This window comes from Protopterus annectens, chromosome 8.part0 (assembly GCF_019279795.1).
Source record: "Protopterus annectens isolate FY-2018-M chromosome 8.part0, PAN1.0, whole genome shotgun sequence".
NCBI classification, from domain to species: domain Eukaryota; kingdom Metazoa; phylum Chordata; order Ceratodontiformes; family Protopteridae; genus Protopterus; species Protopterus annectens.
In genome coordinates, this window is record NC_056741.1 from 1,820,370,655 (window position 1) to 1,820,395,372 (window position 24,718).

Consider the following 24,718-nt stretch of genomic DNA (forward strand, 5'->3'; position numbering starts at 1 on the left):
AAAAAGAACCACAATTGCATGTTGCCAGGTAAATCAACCAATCACTACTGCAATTTGCGAAAAAGTGAAGATCATAAACTGAAGCACAGTTCCTGCTAGAAAATTCTTTTGATTTACATACATATTGATAATTGGTACAATGACCACAAGGAAAACAACCACTCAGTTGTCCTCCCATCAATGTTGTCTGTAAAAATTGTGAATCATTATTGGTGTTACTGCGTTTGTAATGATTAAAAAAAGAACAAAGGTTTTTCCCTTTTCGGAAGGAAAATAAACATCTGCCTGGAATGATACTGGCCAACTCATAATCACATTGCAAGATATTCCAGTGTCTCTGCACACTTTGAATTAGGCTGTCAGAGTTCCTAGCATAGGTGGTTATAAATCTAATGGGTTGTGGTACTGTAGCTGAATGATCCCTGTAAGTAAGAAGTTCTTGCCTATCCAATGAATTAACATGATGACTGGCCTTTAACACATCTCCCATGCTATAACCCCGAGATTTAAATCTCCAAGATAGATGACCCTTATGCTGCTGGAAAGAAGAGTCATGTGAACAGATACGTTTCACATGTATAAATTGAGATTTTGGAATGTTACGTGCGATATGTGGTGGGTGATAGCTGGAGGCATGGAGGATGGTATTATACTGGGGGTACTTCCTGTACACTTCAGTACCTAGTGTATGATCAGGTAATCTGTTAATTAATACATCCAAAAATGTGATTGTACTTAAATCATAATGTACAGTGAACTGTAACCCCCATGTATTGTTGTTCAGATAGGATATAAAATCCATAAGTTGTTGTTCAATACCCTTCCACACCATCCAAACATCATCCAAGTAACATCTCCAGATATCAATATATTCAATAAAGATATTATTATGGCAATCATAAATAATGTGTTTTTCAACATAGGCCATAAATAGATCAGCATATATAGGGGCAAAAGATGTCCCCATTGCTGTGCCTTTAGTTTGCCAATAATAATTGTCCTTATGATAGAAGATGTTATTTGTAAGAACGTGTTTGGCTAAACCCACCAAAAAAGAATTAAAATCAGATTGATATAAACCCGCCACTTCAAGCCAATGGGCCAATGCATCCAAACCAGCTTGATGGGGAATGTTAGTATACAAAGAACTTACATCCAATGTACACAGAAACCACCCAGGCTCCAATTGAGTGTCTGAAATAATCTGTAGAAAATTGGTCGTGTCCTGCAGTCGTGATCATACTACATATAACAAGGGCTTAAGATGTTTGGTGAGATATAAGGATAATGGTTCGGTGATATACCCTTTCCCAGATACAATTGGTCTACCAGGTGGATTCATCGGGTCCTTGTGAATTTTGGGTAGGAAATAAACATATTGAAATGCAGAATCTTTGATCATAAGCTGATACATAACCTCATTAGTAATGATAGCTTCATTCCTAGCCAAAAGCAAGAATTGATCAATCTGTTTTTTAAACATGAAAGTAGGGTCAATGGGCATTGCCGAATAATATCTCTGATCCGAAAGCTGTCTATTTGCCTCCTTATCATAATCACCCCAGTTTAATACAACCACAGCTCCACCTTTATCTGCAGAGATAATAACTATATCTCTGTTGTTCTGAAGTTCCAGAATAGCCTGTTTTTCAACTAACGTAATATTGTTTGATTTAAAACGTGTATCAAAACTGGGAAAATGAAGATCTTTGAGCACGCTATTCTGGAACTGATGTACCATGGGGTGCATCGGGGGAGTAAAACTGGATTTATGATATACAAATTTGTCCTTAATATAGTTGCTGTCTGTATCGCCAAAATATAATTTCAAATTCAAATTTCTGCAGAAAGACATGACATCCTGGGCCAATGTGTCTTCAGGAACCATGAAGCCTGGTAAGAAAGTAAGACCTTTATTCAAAACTGACATATGGATAGGTGACAAATCAAAATTGGACAGATTTAAAACATTCACATTTTGGATAACATTCAGTTGTTCATTTCCATTTTCAATAAACCTTGTATATTGTGTACGCCTTCTATGTCCCCCACCCCCCGCTGGTATTTGGACCTAAAGGGATTGGTCCACATATCCTTTTGGGGGTTGGTGAACCTAATACTACTTGGGACTCATTGTCAGTACAGGATGAAATCTCATCTGTGGATGATGTTGTATCTGCACTACATCTTCTCAGAATAGACCGGGGTCTCTTCCTTTTATTAGTTTGTTTAGGAGAAGGTGTGAACCGTACATGTTTAGCATTAGAAGAAAAAGGATTGGCATTTTGTAGTCTGCTTGGTCTCTTTGGAACTTTTTGATTTTTCTGGACTTGAGTTGTTCTTCTAGATTGTGTAAATCTTTGGCTACATTATTGAGTAATTTGTTAAAAAAGTGTTCCCCCTGAAATAATTTGACCTCACTGGCTAGGTTCATGACTGCATCCATGTCCCTATCAATTGCCCGGTCATGAAATTTGGATAAAGCTACAACAAAAGCCATGGTTGCTTCTTCTTGTATTTTAGACCATTGGCTGTTAAGTTCGTCATCAATGTCCTGCACATGAGGTTGTATCTGTACACGCAAACCTCTCGGAGTAATTCCCTTTGTAATGTATGCCTTGAATAATTTAGAATGCCAAGCATTTGATCGTAAAGATCTTAAATGTTTGTGAAGTTTGCCAAAAAGAATTGTACAGGTGGATTCCGGGCTAACAGAATCATTTATATTTGTGCTACTCTGAGTGGAGGACCCGAGCCCAAAAGCTCCAAGATCCTCCCTATCTGCAGCAAGACTAGTAATGAAACTGGAAATATCCATAATAGAAAAAATATATAATACTGCACAAAAAATAGATAGAATATATACAATATTGCTGACAATAATAGCCAAATACAAAAAGCTACATCAGCCTAAAACATATCCATGGACAAAATCCAAAAAATGAAGGACAATAACAGCATAACCAATACCATTAATTGTATTAAAGGCTGCATCCTTCAACAGTAATGTGAAAAAATACTAGAAAAAATGTATGAGTGAATCAAAAAATTCACTAATATCCTAAAAACACTGTAAATAACATGGATGCAATCAGAAAACCCAATGTGAACAATATTTGGATGTAGCCACAAGTTAAAGGCTAGATATTTATGATGTTTAATCAAACCCAACTAAATTAATAGAGTAAAAGAACAACCCAAGTCTCAACTAATATGGTCTGCACACAAATAATGGACATGTATGTTTCTAGAGATGTCCTGTTTCTGGACTACGGACATCTATCAATAACTTCACTAATATTGTCTAAATAAATTCCCAAAAGGACACATAATATTATATAATATATGAGTTCTATTTGAATGTTAATATTAGGACTGAACTGCAACAATGTGACTTGTTGAAGTAATGTAGTATTAAAAGAGACAGACTCACGAGTGTTATGTTTAACAATTATAAACAAAGACATTGGTAATCTCCAAATTCTGGACTCCACCCAGTTCAGGTTTGTAAAAGGCAGATCATGTCTCCTAAATCTGATAGACTTCTTTGAAGCAGTCACCAAAGCTGCAGACGAGGGTAAGGTGGTTCACACAGCCTATCTATATCTTGCCAAGGCTTTCGACACCATCCCCCACTCTGGAATTATAGATAAACTCACCAAACTAGGTATAAATCCCTATATCACAAGATGGGTTGCCAGCTGGATCACTGACAGAACCCACACTGTGAAAGTAGCAGACTCCAAATCTGACTTCAGACCAGTGACAAGTGGAGTACCACAGGGTTCAGTCCTGGGTCATCTTCTGTCTGGTATCTACTTCTCTGAAGTATAGGCTAACACAGAAGGTCTTTGGCTAATGAAGTTCGCAGATGACTGCAAACTAGGAGCCATAATCGAAACTTCTAATGATGTGGACATCCTACAAAAGGGCCTCGCTGAGACAGATGCCTGGTGTCAAAGCCATGGCCTCAAGCTCAATGCCAAAAAGTGCATTGTCATCTCCTTTGGTAAAAACTCTGTACCCATGAACTACAACATAGGGAGTAGTATATTTAACACCGAAAGTGTGATAAGAGACCTTGGGACACAGGTGAACAGTAGTCTCTCCTTTGATAATCACATCACCACAGTAGTCAAGAATTCATTCTACATGGCACACCTCATCACAAAAGGTTTCTCATCTAGAAAAAAAGAGGTTATTGATCCCCTCTACTCATCACTCATTAGACCCATTATAGAGTACAACACCCCTTTTGGAATGTACCTCACAAGACATCTGCAGTAGCTGGAAAGGCCACAGAAGTACCTCACAAAGAGGATTACTGGCCTCAAACAAATGCCCTACACTAACCATCTCAAAAAACTCCAGCTTTACTCCGAAGCATATCACCTACTCTGAGGTGATCACTGCCTAACATATAAAGCTATGTCAAACCCAGAGCTGTTGGACATGCTACACCTAAAGAAATCCCAATCCCTCTGAGCTACATGCTCTAGGGACCTAAACCTTGTCACCACAATAAACAGGACATACTGGAGGGATAGATTCCTGTCCCAGTGACTTCCCATACTCTGGAACAGGCTACTCATCTATGTCAAGCAAAGTTCTTCATTAGCACTCTTCAAGAAAAATCTTGATGAGTGGATGGGAAATAGAAAATACACCCCGGGGATCACTTCTGTGTCTCTGCTCGACAGTGACAAAGGAAAATAACTTTCTTGGGTGGCATAAGCCAGGTAACATTGATGGCTAGGCTTACATAGGCCCTTGGGCAGATAGCCTGGTATCTACCTATGAACCTATGAACCTATACCTTTGAAATGTTAGCATATGCCAGGCAGTTCTTGGACAGATGACCTCCTGGGACATGTATATTCTGCAAATTGAAGTAGATTCCTCCACATACATGCACACTCTTACTTGGCAACACTGGGACTAGACCCCTACCTAGGTATGTAGTGCTACTGATGTGTGCGGCTTTAATTGCACACACCACACAGCTTTTAGGATGAGGTGTGTTCCAGGTTACATGTTACATACAGAACATTCCCAGGCATGTACAGTATGGTAATGGGGGATGTAATGGTTCTTTATCGACAATACATAGTGTGACATACCATCATATACACATTGACAAACACGTAACAGTCAGACACATATCTGAGAGACCTGGGATTATCAATGTTAACTACCTTGTCAGTGTGTCCATTGTGTTACAGGTAAGTTGCACACAGCACATGCATAACTGGGCTGGATAGTGTTATCAGTTACCCGTATGGTTGATGGTGACAGTGGTCCCCATACAGTGGTACATGGTTTAATGACTGGATACCCAGCACCCACACCCCACTGTGGATATTGTACACATTGAAACCCATTATAACACTCTGACATACCCACTATCACACATTGACGATGACTGCAATACAACCCCTTGTCTATCCCAAAAGTGCTACTACAGGGATATGCATCTAATGCGCATGCCACAGGCATAGTAGGGTGATGCATTGTCATGCCTCTCCTATGGTCAGCAACATCACTATCCTAATATTGTAGGGCAATGTGTATTGTAATAGGAGAATGTGGCCTCAGAATGTTGTACCCTACATATATACACACATGCACACATACACTCACTTGCCAGAACTTGGTGGGTATCCCATGCCTATCAACCCATTTGTACAACAATGTTGTGCTTGTACTGCAAGGCCCAGGTAGCCCTTAGGGAGAAGAGCATAACAAGGTACATGCAATGTCCGATACAGCAGCAGCCACATATAACTATGGCAGTGGGGTGCAGTAGGTGTAAAGGGGCTCAGGTTATTCCCAACTACAGGTCTGCAAACACACAGACACTGATATTCTCAGTAATGCACACATACACATTTATCACTACTGGGGTGCATCAGTGCAGATGTTCATAGGTATATATCAGGCTATTGTCCATGGAGAGCTGGGAAGTGTAGGGGATGTGTGTACAGTGGTATCATGCCACCTGTCTTGTGCCAGCAGGCCATCTATCAACAGATACCACTGGGGTGATCCTCAGGGTGAGAGTGACATACATCAGCCAATCATCCGGGTGCCTCTTGCAGAGGGCCAGTGAGGTGCTCCAGTTGACATGTATGCAACATCTAATACATAACATGGTCAGCATCTGTCTTGCAGACCTGTACCCAAGCATGTTCTGTTGAGTGTGGTAGTGTAGTTTAGGTAGCCATGGCATGTGGTGCATACAGGGTGTGGATTCCTATCTGTGGCATTCATAACACAGCTGGGCTGACATGTAAGTGTCAGTCAAGCACAGATTGCCTGTAAGTCCAAGATGGATACCTGACATCTACACATCTGTACAGAAGACAGACAGACATCAGCTAGCCAACTAGCTATGCATTAGGATGAATGTGTTGACAGACAGATGTCTGATACCCATAGGTATGCCATTACCACGTGACGGTAGCCCTCACTGACATGTGCTATACACACACAGTAGTCTACAGTTATTTTCCACATGTCAGATCATTATCCAGTAGTAAATATTTATTGAGCCACAGCTCACACACCAAGAACACGACAGTGAGGACTCAGAGTCCATCTTTGCATGCAGGGCTGTTTGTTTCCAGTACTACAATTAGCAATCTACTCTTACTTGGGAAAGCACTGTCAACAGTGGTAACGTAATGATACACTACATGCCAGTGTGACTCCATATAACTTGGGATACTACCCATGTATGTAACCCATTCACACAGATAAGAGTGTTATACAAGCCATATACACTCAAGCGTCTCAGACAGTAGATTCACACCCCTTGTACATGGCATTACATACACTTATTACAGCTGTCATTACCCTGCAATGTTATCAGACTGGAATGTAAACACTAGTTACCAGGGCTGAGCCATGCTTAACAAGTGTCAGCATTGCTGCAATATTATAGCTAAGCATATTTGCGCACTGGTAAGCGAAGCCTACATGGTGTAAGCACCTGTATGTTTAACCATATGTTAGCACTGCTTAGCTTCATGCAAACCCACACAAACATGCTTAAAGCTGCTCAAAATTCACCACTCTGTATCCTTCAGCCTTTGTTCTGCCCAGCAACAAAATAAACAGCCCTTGCTGGTCTTGAACCCAGGATGCTGTACACTACAGTCAAAGTTGTTAACCACTACACCATCACAACTGTGAAGACAGGTTCTGTTATTCCAATATATCTGTCAGTATGCATATTGAATAGTATAGAACAATTGCTGTGATATTAGTGTTGCATCACATATGTTGTTATATCTAAATATACACATATCAGATAAATACGGTGTGATACATCTGGGAAGGTATACACAACAGTAATGTTTACACATAACAAGGATATGGATTTTATATATATATATATATATATATATATATATATATATATATATATATATATATAGATAGATATACACAGCTATACATATGTAGATATATGTGTACATGTACATACACATACATATTCATATATAAGTATTCCTATACATCTGTATATTGCATCATATATATGGACATATATAGATCTCTCTGTATATATATATATATATATATATATATATATATATATATATATATATATATGTTGATATATACATGTAGATATCTGTAACTATATGTGCATATATATATGCTTTACCAGAAAGGCTCATCCAGACTCTGCTACACTTTGCTGTGAAGGAAAGGTTAGTTTGCTGTTATTTTTTGTATTTCTGTATTGCCTTTCTATATTTTGAATACTGTAGTTTGTTTTCTTTACCTTGTGTTTTGCTTGCATTCTGTTTTAACAGCATATTAAAACTTCAAAAGAGACCACAGCTCTCTCTGTTCTGAGTCAGGCAGAAATAAGAACTGATTAATTAAGGACTCATTCATAAGACAGAAGAGGTCACTTAAGGTTAATCACTTGTTAACAGAGGGGGTGGAGCTAGGAACTAAAATTTCTATTTAAGGAATAAACTAAAACATTTCAGAGCTTTACCAGAAAGGCTCATCCAGACTCTGCTACACTTTGCTGTGAAGGAAAGGTTAGTTTGCTGTTATTTTTGTATTTCTGTATTGCCTTTCTATATTTTGAATACTGTAGTTTGTTTTCTTTACCTTGTGTTTTGCTTGCATTCTGTTTTAACAGCATATTAAAACTTCAAAAGAGACCACAGCTCTCTCTGTTCTGAGTCAGGCAGAAATAAGAACTGATTAATTAAGGACTCATTCATAAGACAGAAGAGGTCACTTAAGGTTAATCACTTGTTAACAGGGGGTGGAGCTAGGAACTAAAATTTCTATTTAAGGAATAAACTAAAACATTACAGAGCTTTACCAGAAAGGCTCATCCAGACTCTGTGAAGGAAAGGTTAGTTTGCTGTTATTTTTCGTATTTCTGTATTGCCTTTCTATATTTTGAATACTGTAGTTTGTTTTCTTTACCTTGTGTTTTGCTTGCATTCTGTTTTAACAGCATATTAAAACTTCAAAAGAGACCACAGCCCTCTCTGTTCTGAGTCAGGCAGAATTTTCCTCCCTCCCACCCATTTAAGTTGTCTTGTTAAATACCACTGTCTTTCTAGTTGCCCGCCTCTTATGTTAATCTGACCATATATCTCATGTCTCTCTACTTTCACTGGCTTATGTGAGTAATCACAAAACCATCACTTTTGAAATCCCACCCCTTCAATTATTTAAATTTATTGGCCATCCTACAGTATTTCATAGTACCAAAATACAAAAGTAGCCACCCTTTCAGTCCATCTTGCTGTTTTAAAATAGTAACTCTCCACTAAACCTTAACTTTTTAAACAGGTAAAACTCAAGTTACCTACTTTGATATCTAACTTCTCTAGTGCACACTGCAGAGTGCATTCTTTTCAATCTTACCTTTAAGCATCCCTGTTACTAGCACTTTCTCTAATACCTAAAAGATCATCTATCTGTTAAACCTAGCACTTGCTCCTACAGTACTTATTACCTTGATACGGCACTCTTATAGATAGCACCCCAAAAAGGCAAACCCCCATTTCTCGGTCACCCACATCCCCGGAATCTCTTTAAAGTTTTTTGTCTAGTCCTTCTAGCATGTCGGGATCAGTTGCTAGTGTCCTCTCCTGCTCAGCTGGTGAACCTGGGAATATTGAGGCAATGTTACAATTGCCTCATATACACAGACAACCCTCTCCTCCTCCCACAAAACACAAATACATGCGAGAGATGCAACTATATGGCCAAACTGGGCTGAGCTCTCTCAACATAGGACTGGCAAGACCAGTCAGGAGGAAGGTTACCACACACACTATAGACCCAGTCTCACATAGTGCCATCACAACCTCAAATCATACATAAACACACAAAGACAGCTCTGATCAAAAATCTACCAAAACAGCAGAGGCCACCAAAGCAGACACCCAAACAACCACCACCTCAGAACACAACACCTGCAACACATAGACCTCACAGTCAGAGTGTCAAACAGTCACAGCCCTTAAGGCCAAACACAATGCCAGACACACTAGTCATTGTTGACTCCATAGTCAGACACACTGGAGTAAGGAGAAGGTCACAGTAAGCTGCCTGTAGCACTCAGGTCTCTCAACAGCAGGTACAACTCAGTCATTGTCCACTGGTGTAAACGACCTGAGGACTACATGAAAAGAGACATTGAGGAGCTCTCTGATTATGTAGCCCAGGCAGGTATGACCCTGACCTTGAGCAGTATCCTACCTTCACCAAGAATGATGCCACAATACAGAGAAAAGATGATCAGCTTTAACAATTGGCTTAAACTGGTGTCATTCAAAGGGGATCCAATGTCTGTCTGCCTGGGATGACATGCTGGACAAGCCACGCTGCTTCACAAGGGACAGCTTGCACCTGTTACCCCTGGGATTTCGGATATTGGCAAAGGCTCTTGCCACCCCCATAGTGCCTTTTTTAGGCAAGGCTCAAATTCTAAACCTACCACCCTAGAACACAAAAAAGAAAAAAAAACTAAGGGTAATGCTGCTCAATGCCAGAAGTCTAAATCGCAAAAAGGCCCTTCTCAGTATGGAGAACATCGATGTCTGTGCAGTGACAGAAACCTGGTTCAAGGCTCCTGAGAGCACCCCAGCACTATCAGGTTTCGCCCAAAATCCAGACAATACCAAGAAAGGAGGGTATCCATATTCATCAAGGACACCCACACCTCAAGACTGGTGGCAACGCATGCATCGGAGACCATCCAGGTGCAATTAACCATAGGCAAGACTGCTCTGCAAATTGTAGCATGTTACAGGCCACCCTCACAAACTCAGGAACCTTACATGGCCTTCCTGAAAACACTAGAGGGGATAAATGTATCACCAAACACCATCATACTAGGTGACTTCAATTACCCTAATATAGACTGGGAACACTACTCAAGCCCAAACACCCTAGCCCAAAAGTTCCTGGAATTCGTAAACTCAAATGCCATGGAACAACTGGTCACCATCCCCACAAGAGGAGAAAGCATACTTGATCTCATCATCACGAACATGGGAGCGCAATGTTCAACACCGGAAGTGTGCCTCTCACTGGTGGGATCAGATCACAAACTAGTCTTGCTGGAGGTCCTCATCCCACCCCCACCTGAAATAAAAAAGACCACAGTGAAGAACTTCTCGAAAAGCCGACTTCACACTTCTAAAGACTAGTGTGGTCTCCTTTGGAAAACAGTACTCAAGCCGCTGAATCACTTACAAATGCCTTCTACCAGCACCTGCAGGACTGCATGGATAAGGCAATCCCAAGCAAAACAAAGACTCTTTGTACCAAAGGCAAGCGTCCAGTCTGGTGGACCCCAGCCATAAACAAACTCTACAACAAAAGGAGGAAGCTACTACAAGATAGAGCAAAATCCTTAAAAGGTAAGACACCCTTGATCACTATAAGTAAAAACTAAGAGCTCTCATAAAATCATCCAAAGCAAATTTTGAGAGAAAAATAGCTAAAGAAGAAAAGACAGACATAAGGCCCTCTTTAGCTCTTTTTAGAAACCTGGGAGGAAACTCCCAGATATGCTCAGAACTAGTTCAAAATGATGTGAAGATTACTGATCCTACAGACATTGCCAACATACTGGCTGACAGGTTCAGTGCAAACTTCTCCCTCCCCCCAAAGGAGATATCTATACCAAGCGATTGCAGCCCCCAAACATCTCCAACGCCCAAGTGAGAACTGCTCTCCAAAGCAAAAACACAGCATCCATGGGACCTGATGGTGTCCCGGCTGTGTGCTCCACGAACTCAATGAGGAATTAAACCCACAGCTAGGACAGCTGTTTAATCATAGTCTTACCTCTGGATCGGCGCACCGCACTGCAACTGTGGTCCCACTTCACAAAGGCGGTGCCTCCACCGACCCTGGAAATTACCGCCCATTAGCTTGACAAGCCTTATCTGCAAAGCCATGGAGAGGATCATAATGGTCCTCATAAATAAAGACATAGGAATTTGCAGACTTTGGATCCATCCCAGTTTGGCTTTGTCAAAGGCAGATCATGCCTTCTAAACTTGGTTGACTTTTTGAAACAGTCACCAAAGTCATTGATGAGGAAAGGCAGTCCATACAGCCTACCTCAATCTGGTGAAGGCCTTCAATACAATACTATCATTGAAAAACTCATCAGCTTAAATGTTAACCCATACATCACAAGATGGGTTGCAAACTGGCTGAGTGACAGAACCCACAGGGTCAGAGTTGCCATGTCAGACTCAAAGCCTGTCACAAGTGGTGTACCACAGGGCTCAGTCCTGGGCCACTCTTGTTTGGCATCTACTTGTACAAGCAAACACAGGAGGGTTATGGCTGACAAAGTTTGCAGATGACTGCAAACTGGGCGCCATAGTAGAAAACACATCTGACACAGATATCCTTCAGAAGGGTCTCACAGAAATGGATAACTGGTGCCAGAGCCATGGCCTAAAGTTAAATGCCAAAAATGCATAGTCATACCCTCGGGAAAAACAAGGTTACCCTAGCTACCAAATAGGTGGCAATCCACTGAGCACAGAAGAAGTTATCAGGGACCTGGGGACCCAGGTTGATAGTAGTCTGTCATTCGACACCCATGTAGCTAAAGTAGTTAGGAAGACCTTCTACATTGCCCACCTTAGCATGAAGGGATTTTCATCTAGATCAAGGAGGTCATAGTCTCCTATACTCATCACTCATCAGACCAATGATTGAGTACAATGCCCCATTCGGAATGTATCTGACCCGACACTTGCAGCAGCTGGAGAGGCCACAAAAGTTCCTCACCAAAAGGATAAAGGGTCTCAAACATCTGTCCTATGCTGCCCGACTGAAAGAACTCCAGCTCTATTCAGTGCTCAGAGGTGACCTTTGCCTAACATACAAGGCCATGTCAAACCCAGATTTGATGAATATGCTTCACCTCAAAAATAGATCCGTCAGAGCCACAAGGGGGAGACTTAAACCTCGACACGGCTATTAATAGGACTTGCTGGAGGGATAGACTCATCACCCAAAGACTCCCTATGCTGTGGAATAAAATCCCGGTATATGTGAGGCAGAGCAACGCTGGCCTTGTTCAAGAGAAATCTTGACCAATGGATGGGAGATCAGAGATACCCCAGGGATTACCTCAGTGTCACTGCTCGACAGAGGCACAGCAAAATAATGGGTATAGTTCCCTAGGCTTGTAAATGCCCTATGAACCTATGAACCTATATATATATATATATATATATATATATATATATATATGTGTGTGTGTGTGTGTGTGTGTGTGTGTGTATATATATATATATATATATATATATATATATATATATATATATATATATATATATATATATATATATATATATCTATATATATCTATATATATATATATATATATATATATATATATATATATATATATGTTTAAAATATGTCCAGAATATGGGGTGGAGTCATACCTCAGCACCAATAGTCTCAACCTCTTAGTGCAAGGGGATGTCATGCACATATTGCAGGTATAAATGTAGACTGTTGTTACTGTAACAGGGGTTGTCTTAACAGAAATGGTGTGTGTGGAAGGTCACATCTGCTATTGACATGTACGCCATCAGTTACTGACAGACATCCTAAGGTCATCATAGTACAGTACCACAGATATCGCAGTAATGGTCCTGTGGAATATAGCAGATATATGACCAATAAATGTGGACAGTCTGACCCACTCTGGTCAGTCCAGAGGTATACATAGAACCCCTTAGAGCAAGACAAGTGCACCAAGCCTGACAAAGTGGATGTTAACAGCCATGTAAATGGGTATATCATGTAAATAGTGGAATGTATATACCCACACAGTTTATGCATTCACACATTCCTGTCTGTCCTGACACATAATAACTGGTGGTGCAGAGGTCACATGGCCACATACTACCCAGTAGTTAGTGACATACATCTGTACAGCATCCCACTGCTTTGTCAGAAATACATAACAGTTATGGTGGCCTGGCAGCAGTATATCTGGCAAATATCTGGACATAACATCACACTGGGTAAGTACACTGAGCTGCTAGGCATGCCACAAAGCAGTGTACAAACTACAGGCAAAATGCCACAACACTGGCCTACATTTCTTATGGGGAAATACACTTGTACCTGCAAATATAGCAGGCTCTACAGGCATGTCACAGCACAGAGTAATGGACACCTGTGTGAAAGTCCATACCCACAACCAGTGTGAACACAGCCACAGTCACGTATGGTAAGCGAGCTTAATATTACAGTGTATGGACTGGCTGATCAACACCATCCTCATATGTGCCACTCACACACTAATGCTACATATACTGGACTGCTACACCGTGTAGTCTGATGCCTGTCTGTGGAAAGTGACATATGTGTGTTTGGCCCTACAAACATGTAAACCGATAGGGTACCATACACTGGAGCAGCATGTAACATTAGAATGAAGGGGGCCAAGAATGATGACATCTACCGCAGTCTGTACACAGGCCAAGGTACATATTCACAATACACACACTGTCGACAATCATCATAAGTACACAGCCCTCACTACTGTACACACTACAACAGAATGCCCAGATTATGTCTTCAAATATAACCCCTACTATACATAACATGTCTAGCAGTCTGATATCTCACTGGCTTGTTATCAGGTATGATGTCAATAACTAATGGTGTACTGAACATATGCACCTCTTACTGCATGACATATAAACAAAGGGTGACAGAGTTGGGGCTGGAGGCACAAACACATGGCCAATATTGGGTCTACTTCACCCTGTCGAAGGCCGACAATATCGAAGCTGATATTGTCGGCACCAAAATGTCAAAGGCGAAAGTAATCATGCGTGTAAACGGAAATCTACTTAAGGGGAGATTTCCATTTACTGCAATATAGTGCGATCTTGGAATTGGTATATTTAAGTAGCAGGGGGTGTGGAGGGGTGCAGGGAGGCTTGCCCCCCTGCTTAGAGCAATTTGTGTTGTGTTTGGGTGGGTTTTTGTGTGTTTGATGTTCAGGGGTTTCGACATTTTCATGTCGATTATTACAAGTCAACAGTTTGAGTTTTCAACAGCGTAATATAAACGCCTAGTATTGGCATGTTCCTGTGATAACTTCATACATTTACTGTTGTAACAGGGTTTGTTGTGACATATGTCCTATGAGGGATATGAAGTCATTAACTCTCATGGCTGTCACCATGTACTGACTGCAATCCTCAGACTATGCTTCTGCAGTTCGAAGATAGGCAATCCAAAGACTCCAAACACTGGCCAGCCTGCAGATACCCTACAGGTGGGAGTTTCCTCAATCACATAACACTGTTATGAGAGGTATTAAATTATGTAGACCAGCCATATCCACACAAACCCTGTTAAACCAACATTACTTCAAATTCAGAAGAGCAAAACTTACATTCTGTAGTCATGTCTGAAACATCCCCCTCCAGTTTGTTGGCCTGTCTCCATAACATATATTGTTAGAGGTATACCCCACTACCATCTGTGATGCTGTTTGCCAAACACCAACATGAAGTCCTGCTCACAATGAATGAAAAGGGCCAACACCCACATGATGTTCCTAGTTATAGGAGTGTGTTTCCATGCTATTGGCTATGGGAATATTATTATAGCTGTTCCACATGCAGTCAGTTAGTGGGGGACTGCAATTTGTGCACAGGCCATCAGCTGATCACTTACAAAACATAAGCTGCTGCCTAAGCAATGCAGGTGTACTTCTCCACATCCACCAGAGAGGGAGTGAGAGAGACAGACAGAGACAAAGTAAGACAGGGAGGGGGTAGGAGAGTAAAACTTAAGAATGTCTGTGTCACACACTTACCAGTACAGGGTTTTAAATCCCTACATGACTATGTATTGCTATTACATGTCTAGGCAGTTATTACATGTGCCACAGAATTTACATGTTGGGGAGCTGTCCAAAGGTATATTTGATGGTGAGTGACATCAGCAACAGTGACAAAGGAGGCATAAGGTAGGTGTAGTACATGTGCCTCTCCACAAGAACAGGTATCAAGGACAACACAGCCACACTCTTTCTGGGATGCACACACATTATCACAGTTGTCAGGATCAGGATTAGACTTCCTAACTAACCAGTTTGCCACACTACAGTAATATGCAGGTATCACATGCACCAGAGAGGTCATCAGGCTGATATATGGGCAAAGGGTATGTCAAGGTGTCTGACATCAGAAGGCCTGCTTCAGTAGACCAATGACAGGTGTAGTGAGATGAATTGTGTCTAAATCATTATACGCCACAACACACACACACACACACACACACACACACACACACACACACACACACACACACACACACAGACACAGGTTTGCCAGTGCTAACATGCATGGGTGCATTACTTCACAGGTGTGTAGTGGTTGACTGTGCCAGAAGGCTGTACACGGCTAGATAAAGGGTATATGTTGGCATCAGGCCACATGCCAATGGTCTGCATTGTGGCTCAGGTGTGCAGTGTCTGGATTGGCCCACACAGGTGGGTACTGTATTCACTATCCACTCATCTAGGTTACTAATGTGGGTGGCCAATGCTGTGCAATGCTTGCCATGTATGTGTACTATATTTCATAACATGGACGGTGTCTGGGATGTGCACACATCCCACATGCATGTTCTGTGACATGTGGAAGTGTACCTGGGGTGTCTGGGGCATGTTGTGTAGACAGATTGTTATTATCAGATGTGCCATTCCTGACCTCATGTGGTGAGAACTGGCAATGGAAACCAGGTTGACCCTGCACCTCCAATGACAGCATGATACAGGTATTCCCTGGTATCAGTGGCATCTGTCCATACAGGGCATGTGTATAAGGCATGGTATTTCCTTTGTGGGTTACATTTGCTGACTCTACAGTTATTGCAGGTCTCCAGTGGGGAACATAGCAAAGGACCACTGTATGCAATGATTTGCCTATTGTAGGGATGGGACAGGGTGCCATGTCCTCTGTAGTCCACTGCAATCACACCATGGTTACTATTAGTGGGCAATATGCAGGGTACTACCAACATAGTGGCTGTTGCCTAGCCAAGAGTGTTTGTGAGACATGGGTGGAGAGTATTCTCTGGGTAATACAAGGGTTGCCTATATTGTTCCCCAATCCATGATTACACATGTAGGGGTATGGATTGTTTACACCAGCCTCTCTGCTGTTTGACATCTGTTGTCCTTTTAAGGTGGACATTATGACTTATAGTAGGCCCACCATATAAGAAATTTGCAAACCCACCCCACAATGAGCCCTGTTATTACACACTCACAGCTACTTCCACACAGGATACTAATGACAAACATACACACACAGAGTCTCACAGTTGCCATGTCTGGGATTAGAACTCCTCCCTAACTAGTACATCACACTGCAGCATATTACTCAGTTATAGCACATGCCATGGAGCTTACTGGGTTACTCCTTCCCCAAAGGTGTATTTCAAAGTGAATGACATCAGCTGACTTGCCAAAGTGGGGCAATGGAAGTTGTAGTGATTGTGAGTGGCCTCAAAAGCATTGATCCCTACACAGACAAACAAACCCACACACGTTTTACATTTGCCATGTCTAGGATTATAACTCCTACCTAACTCATACATCACACTACAGTATTACTCAGTTACAGCATGTGTCACAAAGTTTACTGGGCTACTTCTTCCCCAAAGGTCTATTTCAAAGTGAATGACATCAGCAAGCTTGCCAAAGTAAGGCATGGAAGTTATAGTGACTGTGAATGGCCTCAAAAGCATTGATCACTACACAGACAAACTCACACAAAGTTTTACAGTTGCCATGTCTGGGATTAGAACTCCTATCTAACTAGTACATCATACTACAGCATTATGCAGTTATAGCACACACCACAGAGCTTACAGGGTTACTCTATCCCCAAAGGTGTATTTCAAAGTGAATGACATCAGCAGGCTTGCCAACGTAGGGCAGTAGAAAGTGCAGGTCATAGGTTGACAGGTTGATACTTGGCTATCGGCCATAAGGGACATGCCTAGCCATGACAATTCCCTGGCTATGTCTTCCCACAATATATACTTCCCTGCATCCCTGTCTAGCAGGGTGACTGACATGATCTCCTGGGTCAATTTCCTATCTCCCATCCAATCGTCAAGGTTCCTTTGGAAGAGGGCCAAAGAGGCACTCTGCTTGACATGTATGGGTAGTCTATTCCAGAGTCTGGGGAGTCTCTGGTCAGGAACACATCCTTCCAGCATGTTTTGTTCATTGTGATGACAAGGTTTGGATCCCTGGAGCATGTGGCTGTGAGGGATTTGGATTTCTTTAAGTGTAGCATGTCCAACAGCTCTGGGTTTGACATGGCATTGTATGCTAAGCAGAGATCACCTCTGAGTACATGATATGTGACAGAGTATAGCTGGATGAGTTTCAGATGGTCAGCATATGGCATCTGGTTTAGGCCTGTGTTTCTTTTAGTGAGGTATGTCTGCAGCCTTTCTAGTTTTTGCAGATGTGTTGTGAGGTACATACCAAATGGGGCATTATAGTCTGCACTGGGTCTACTGAGAGATGACTACAGTGGGACAATGGCCTCTTTTTTCCTGGATGAAATGTCCTTAGTGATGAGGTATGCCACATAGGTGGATTTCCTGACTGTTGTGGTGATGTGGTTATCAAAGGTGAGGCCACTGTCCAGCTGTGTCCCTATGTCTCTTATCACACTTTAGGTGTTTAGTGTACTGCCACCTATGTTGTTCTTCACAGGTACATGTCCCTTGCCAAAGCGGATAACTATATATTTCTTGGCATTGAGCTTGAGGCCATGACTCAGGCACCAAGCATTTCTTTCTGTAAGGCCCTTCTGTAGAATATCCACATCATGTGGGGATTCAATATTGGCTCCCAGTTTGCAGTCATTTGTGACCTTTGTTAGCCAGAGTCCCTTAGTGTTGGCCTGTACTTCAGAGCAGTAGATGCCAAACAAGAGTGGTCCCAGGACTGAAACCTGAGGTACTCCAACTGTCACTCATTTGGGGCTGGATTTGGAATCACCTACTTTTACAGTATGGGTTCTGTCAGTACAGCAGTTGGCAATCCATTGGGTGACATAGGGATTAATGGCCAGTTTAGTATGTTTATCTATGATTCCAGACTGGGGGATGGTGTTGAAGGCCTTGGCGAGTTCCGGATAAGCTGTGTGAACTGCCTTAACCTGTTCCACAGCTCTGGAGACTGAGTCACAGATTTCAAGTCAGGTTCAGAAGACATGATCAGCCCTTCACAAACCCAACCTGGGTGGTGTCCAGTGTTTGGAGATTGCCAATGTCTTTGTTTATAATTCCATGATAATACATTCCATGGCCTTGCAGATCAGGCACATCATACTGCTGGGGTGGTAGTTCCCAGGATTCAAGGTGGATCCCCCCTTGTGGACTGGGATAACTGTAGCTGTGCACCACTCAGTGGGCACAAAGCCTGAGGTGTGGCTATGATTAAACATGGCACATAGGTGAGGTGCCAGTTCATTTTGTTGTTCATGTATTACACAGCCTGGGATGTTGTCTGGTCCCATGGATGCTGTTTTCTTAGCTCTAGAGAATGTGTTTTTTTACCTGTGTGGCCATTATTACTGGAAGCTGTCAATCTTTTAGTATTGAGATGGGCCCTTTAGGGGGTGGGAGGGGGGTGCAGTTGGCACTGAATCAATCTGTCACGATTTTGGCAATATCCTTTGGATCAGTATATTTAATGCCATCCTGTTGTAGCTCAGAGCAAATCTGAGCATTGGCATTTACATTCCTGACATAGCTATGGAACAGCTTGCAGTTGTCTTTGGCATCTTTGGCTATATTATGTTCATAACTAGCTTTGGAGGATTTTATGAGGGATCTCAGCTTCTTACTGAGGCTGGTAAGGAAGGATCCTGGAAATTCCCTCTTTTCTGCAACAGTTTCTTTTTTTGTTGTACAGTTTGTTTTTGGCAGGGGACCACCACATTGGCTTCCTTTTCTTGGTGGGGAGCATCTTGGTTCTATTGGGGATGGCACGATTCGTGCACGAGTGGATGTGCTTGTACAATGCCTTAGTGTAGGATTCAGCAGTCATCCTTTCAGTTCCCATCTGCATGGGTGTCATGACATTAGTCACATCTGACATGTGTAGCATGAAGTTGGCTTTGGAGATGTGTGTTATGGAGGTTTCCTTACTGGGGTGTGGTGGAGGGATGTGTATTTTAAGGGTGATTTGCTTATGGGCAGACCTGACCACCGATGGGGTGACCATAGGTGTGGAACATTGATTTCCCATGTTGGTAATGACCAGATCTATTATATTGGAACCCCTGGTGGGACTATGGGTTACTTGATCCAGGGCATTGGGAATTATGACTTTCAAGAACCGTTGGGCACATGTGTTGGTACACAAGTAGATTTCCCAGTTAATGGCAGGGTAGTGTAAGTCACCCAGTATTAGGGTGTTTTGTTGTATCATAATATTTTCCAGTATGTTTAGAAAGGTGTAGTGTGAATCTTGGGGCATGGTGGCGGATCTGTAGCAAGCTATACAATTTGGATTGCAGTCTTACCTAGTGTTAGTTGCACCAGGAGTATTTCAGATTAGCAAGTAGCCTGGTGGTGTGAATATTCTTGGTGAATATGGACACTCCTCCACCTTTTGTGTTTTGGTCCTGGTTTGGTGACCAACAGGTGTTGTATGAGGTGTACCTGGTATTGCAGGGGTGCTCCCTGGAGCCTTGAATCAGGTCTATGTCACTGCACAGATATCGATGCTCTCCATTTTTAGGAGTGCCTAGTGACTGTGAATGGCCACAAAAGCATTGATCCCTACACACACAGAATTTCACGGATGCCATGTGTGGGATTTGAACTCCTACCTAAATAGCACATAATACTACAGCATTATACAGTTATAGCACATGCCACATAGCTTACTAGAATACTTCTTCCCCAAAGGTGTATTTCAAAGTGACATCAGCAGCCCTGCCAAAGTAGGCAATGGAAATTGTAGTGAGTGTGAATGGCCTCAAATGCATCGATCCCAACACAGGCAAACACAAAGTTTTACAGTTGCCATGTTTGGGAATAGAACTCTTACTTAACTAGTACATCACACTATAGCATTACACAGTTATAGGATGTGCCACAGAGCTTATTGAGTTGTTATTTCCCCAAATGTGTATTTCAAAGTGAATGCCATCAGCAGCCCTACCAAACTAGGGCAATGGGTATTGTAGTGAGTGTGAATGGCCTCAAAAGTACTAATCCCTACACAAACAAGCACACACAAAGTTTTACCTTTGTCATGTTTGGGAATAGAACTCCTTCCTAACTGGTACATCACACTACAGCATTATGCAGTTACAGCAAGCACCACAGAGCTTACTGGACTATGACTTCCCCAAAAGGTGTATTTCAAAGTCTATGACATCAACAGCCCTGCCAAAGTAGGGCAATGGATATTGCAGTTTGTTTGAATGGCCTCAAAAGCATTGATCCCTACACACACACACACACACACACACACACACACACACACACACACACACACACACACACACACACACACACACACAGTTTTACAGTTGCCCTGCCAAAGTAGGGCAATGGATATTGTAGTGAGTGTGAATGGCCTCAAAAGCATTGATTCCTATACAGACAAACACACAAAATTTTACAGTTACCATGTCAGAGAATAAAACCCCAACCTAACTAGTACATCACAATATAGCATTACGCAGTTATAGGATGCCCTACAGTGCTACTCCTTCCCATAGGTGTATTTCAAGGTGATTGACATCAGCAGGCTTGCCAGTGTAGGGCAATGGGGAGTGTAGTAACTGTGAAGAGCCACAAGAGCATTGATCCCTACACACACAACCAACCAAATTCACACACAGTTGCCATGTCTGGGATTAGAACTCCTACCTAACTAGTACATCACACTATAGCATTATGTAGTTATAGCACACATCACAGAGCTTATAGGGTGACTTTTTCTCCAAAGGTGTATTTCAAGGTGAATGACATCAGCAGGCTTGCCAAAGTAGGGTAATGGTGAGTGCAGTGTATGTGCATGGACCATAAACCATTCATCTGGAAGCAGACACAACACTCAGACACACACAGGTTTATATTTCACAGGTACGTGTATACAACTGCTAGATGAATACTGACTTGTACAGTCATGTTACACAGTTATCACAAGCACCACATAAACTATACAGCTGAGGGATACCAGAGGCAAATGTCTACAGTGATTGACATATTTACATCATGTGGTTTTAGCCAATTGGATGTGTGCTGGGTGGTTCAGGCTTTATGATGGGAGGCTCTTTGTCACTGTCTGTCACTCTCTTCCACACATCTATGTATGTTTAAGTCTGGCCTATTATAGTGTGTTGTCCCTGGATATATGTGTGTATTCCTCTCCAATGTGTGTGCAAAGCATGACTGGTATGTACGGCAAAGTATGACCTTCTGTATTGAATGTGTGAATCCATTCCAGGTAGGTTGTATTCCGGTGAAGACATTTGTGTTCTACACCTACAGCTAGCAACCTGTTTCTGCGGGATATCTGTAGATCGGTTGACAATATGGGGTCAAAATGGACAAAAGATAGTGGGTTACTATAGGTAATTGTGTCTGTGCCGCTTCTACTACATGGTTTTGGTGTTAGCAGAGATATTCAGACATATGTACTGTTTTACACTGTGATGTTTTATGTCATCAACTACTGTCAGGTATACATATTTGCTTGCAGTAATTTCCAGTGGAACACAGGGTGAATGCAGCTGTGTCCAGTATTGTAATCTGCAGCCTACATATTCTTGGACAATCATGCCATTCTGGATGGGAAGCTGCAGGAACTTGCTGATGGGTCTGTGTAAATGGTTCAGCACCTTGGTACAATGGTGGCTGAGGATCCCATGCTTGTACATCCATCGACGTGACAGTCTGGCCATATCCTGCTGTGGCCATACCTCACAGCTGTACAGATTCATACAGATTACCCAGAGACAGGGGTCATATTCTGGTTATTACCCCTTCACGTTGTGGTTTACAAGCAGGTTTGTAGCCACCCATTCTTGTGTTTGCAGGCTGAGATAGTATGTGCACAGGGCTGAGTTTCAGACTTCACACACTCCATGGCGTCCATGCTCCTACCCCCCTCATCTGTTATTCTATCCTCTTCCAAATGTTATGCAAACATTATCTGACAAGTTCCCTGTAGTTATCAAGTCATCCTAGCAGTAATTTGGTGTTGGTTCACAATTCATGCAGTAGGACATGGTGGACATGTGACTGGGATTTGTCAACAATTCCTTGCATTTGTGTTCTGTGGACTGTGTTATGTTGTTATTTGGGAGTCCATGACATAACATACATTGGCAATACAGATGAGACACAGACCTTTGGCAGAAGACTGTAGAGCATTTGGTGGTGATGCAGGCCATTGCATTGTGTCACTCCTACAGTCCCAGACTGCAAGCCACTATATTACCCTGGAGTGACAGGGTAGGTGTGCAAGGTGTTAATGTCAATAGTTGCTGTCATTATTGATCCAGTGGTGTGGATGCTGGCAGGGAGCTGCTTACAGCTAGGGACACACCTGCATGGGGCACCTATTCAGCATACAGAGGTGGGGGTCATATTGTACTCATTCCCAACAGCAGGAATAAAACCTGTGAAGTACCTGTGGGTGATGGTGGGGTGAGCTAGTTGCATGTGTGTTATGGACACTACTTGCATCTGACTGATAGATATACGTGGAGCATTCCACTTATGCTGGCTTGGGTAAGGACATCAGCAGTTTCTCAATACTTCATACCTGTGACCTTTGTGGTCTGCCAATGTTTGGTCAAACAACATCGGTATTCCATATTAAAAACCCAATTAATGTGCTGCTAACCTGTATGTACAATTCCAAAGGTGTGTCCATTTGACAGTAACATTTTATACACTATCTGAATGGGGTACTTCCACCTGTGTGCTGTTTGTATATCTGGGCCCACATTCATGCCATGTCCATCTTTCAGATGGTGACAGATATTACATCCAAACAATTACTATGGCTTACTGCTGGAATATGTCTTTCTAGGATGCATTGTGTTTGGCACTGCAGTTGTGAGAACTTGGCCCTGTCATTGGCAGTACTGGCCAATGGCCTCCAGGACAAACCTCACCATGCCTATACACTGACCACTCTTACACACTATACAACACACCAACCTAACACACACAGCTCTGCATATTGTACACATGCTACAATGTATCCTAATACTTTGGCCGGCTCAGGTAATCTGTGCTCCACTGTTATTATACCTACACATACATTACTACTTTTCTACATAGGATTGTGGGGGGGAGGGGCAAACCTGACAACTGTACACATTTGCTATGACTGTACTGGTATTTAAGGTACTCCATTTCATTCTGTATTCTGACCTATCATGCAGACTAGAGGCAAATCAGTGTACAACAGTTCTTAGGTTTTATTGATCTACATTTCAGTTTCAGACTTCTTACCCTTCAAAACTAACATCTCACTGCCTGACCTGTTGTAGTTTGTCTGTGTAGGTTTGGAGGGTGGCTGTTCTCCATAGCCATCAATCAGAGGCCTTAGCACAGCCTTTCTTTGTGTCTGTCTATGCCTGTCCTGCTGGCTGAGACTGTTGTTGGGTATGTGAGCCTCCCTGACTGGCATGTGTGTGTCCTATGGGCACACATTTGGCCACCACATTTCCTGCAGTGGGTTTTGTCACTTTGTCTATTACTGGCTACTATGGTGACACCAGTATCTGTTACAGAGTTCATGCTGCCACTGTAGGTGTCTACTAGCTGCTGGCATCTCATTCAGCTATCCGATTCCCTTGCATGCTCACATCCATACCATAGATACAAGTAAAAAAAACTACTACTCCATTCAGCAATTGATAGGGAGAGTGACTTACCTTGTGGCTGTGTCAGTATTGAGGATGGTGCTGGAGGGCTGACTATATCGGATGCACATAGTATACTCCCTATACATAGTTAAGCACAGGTAGCCTCATGTTTGGCATTCGTTTTACTCTATGTGCAAGTCATAGAGAGGTGTTATTCACTGGGTTCCTACTGTGTCAGTGTATGTGCTATGTGTTGCCTCTTTGCCAAGGCCTGGGCATACTGG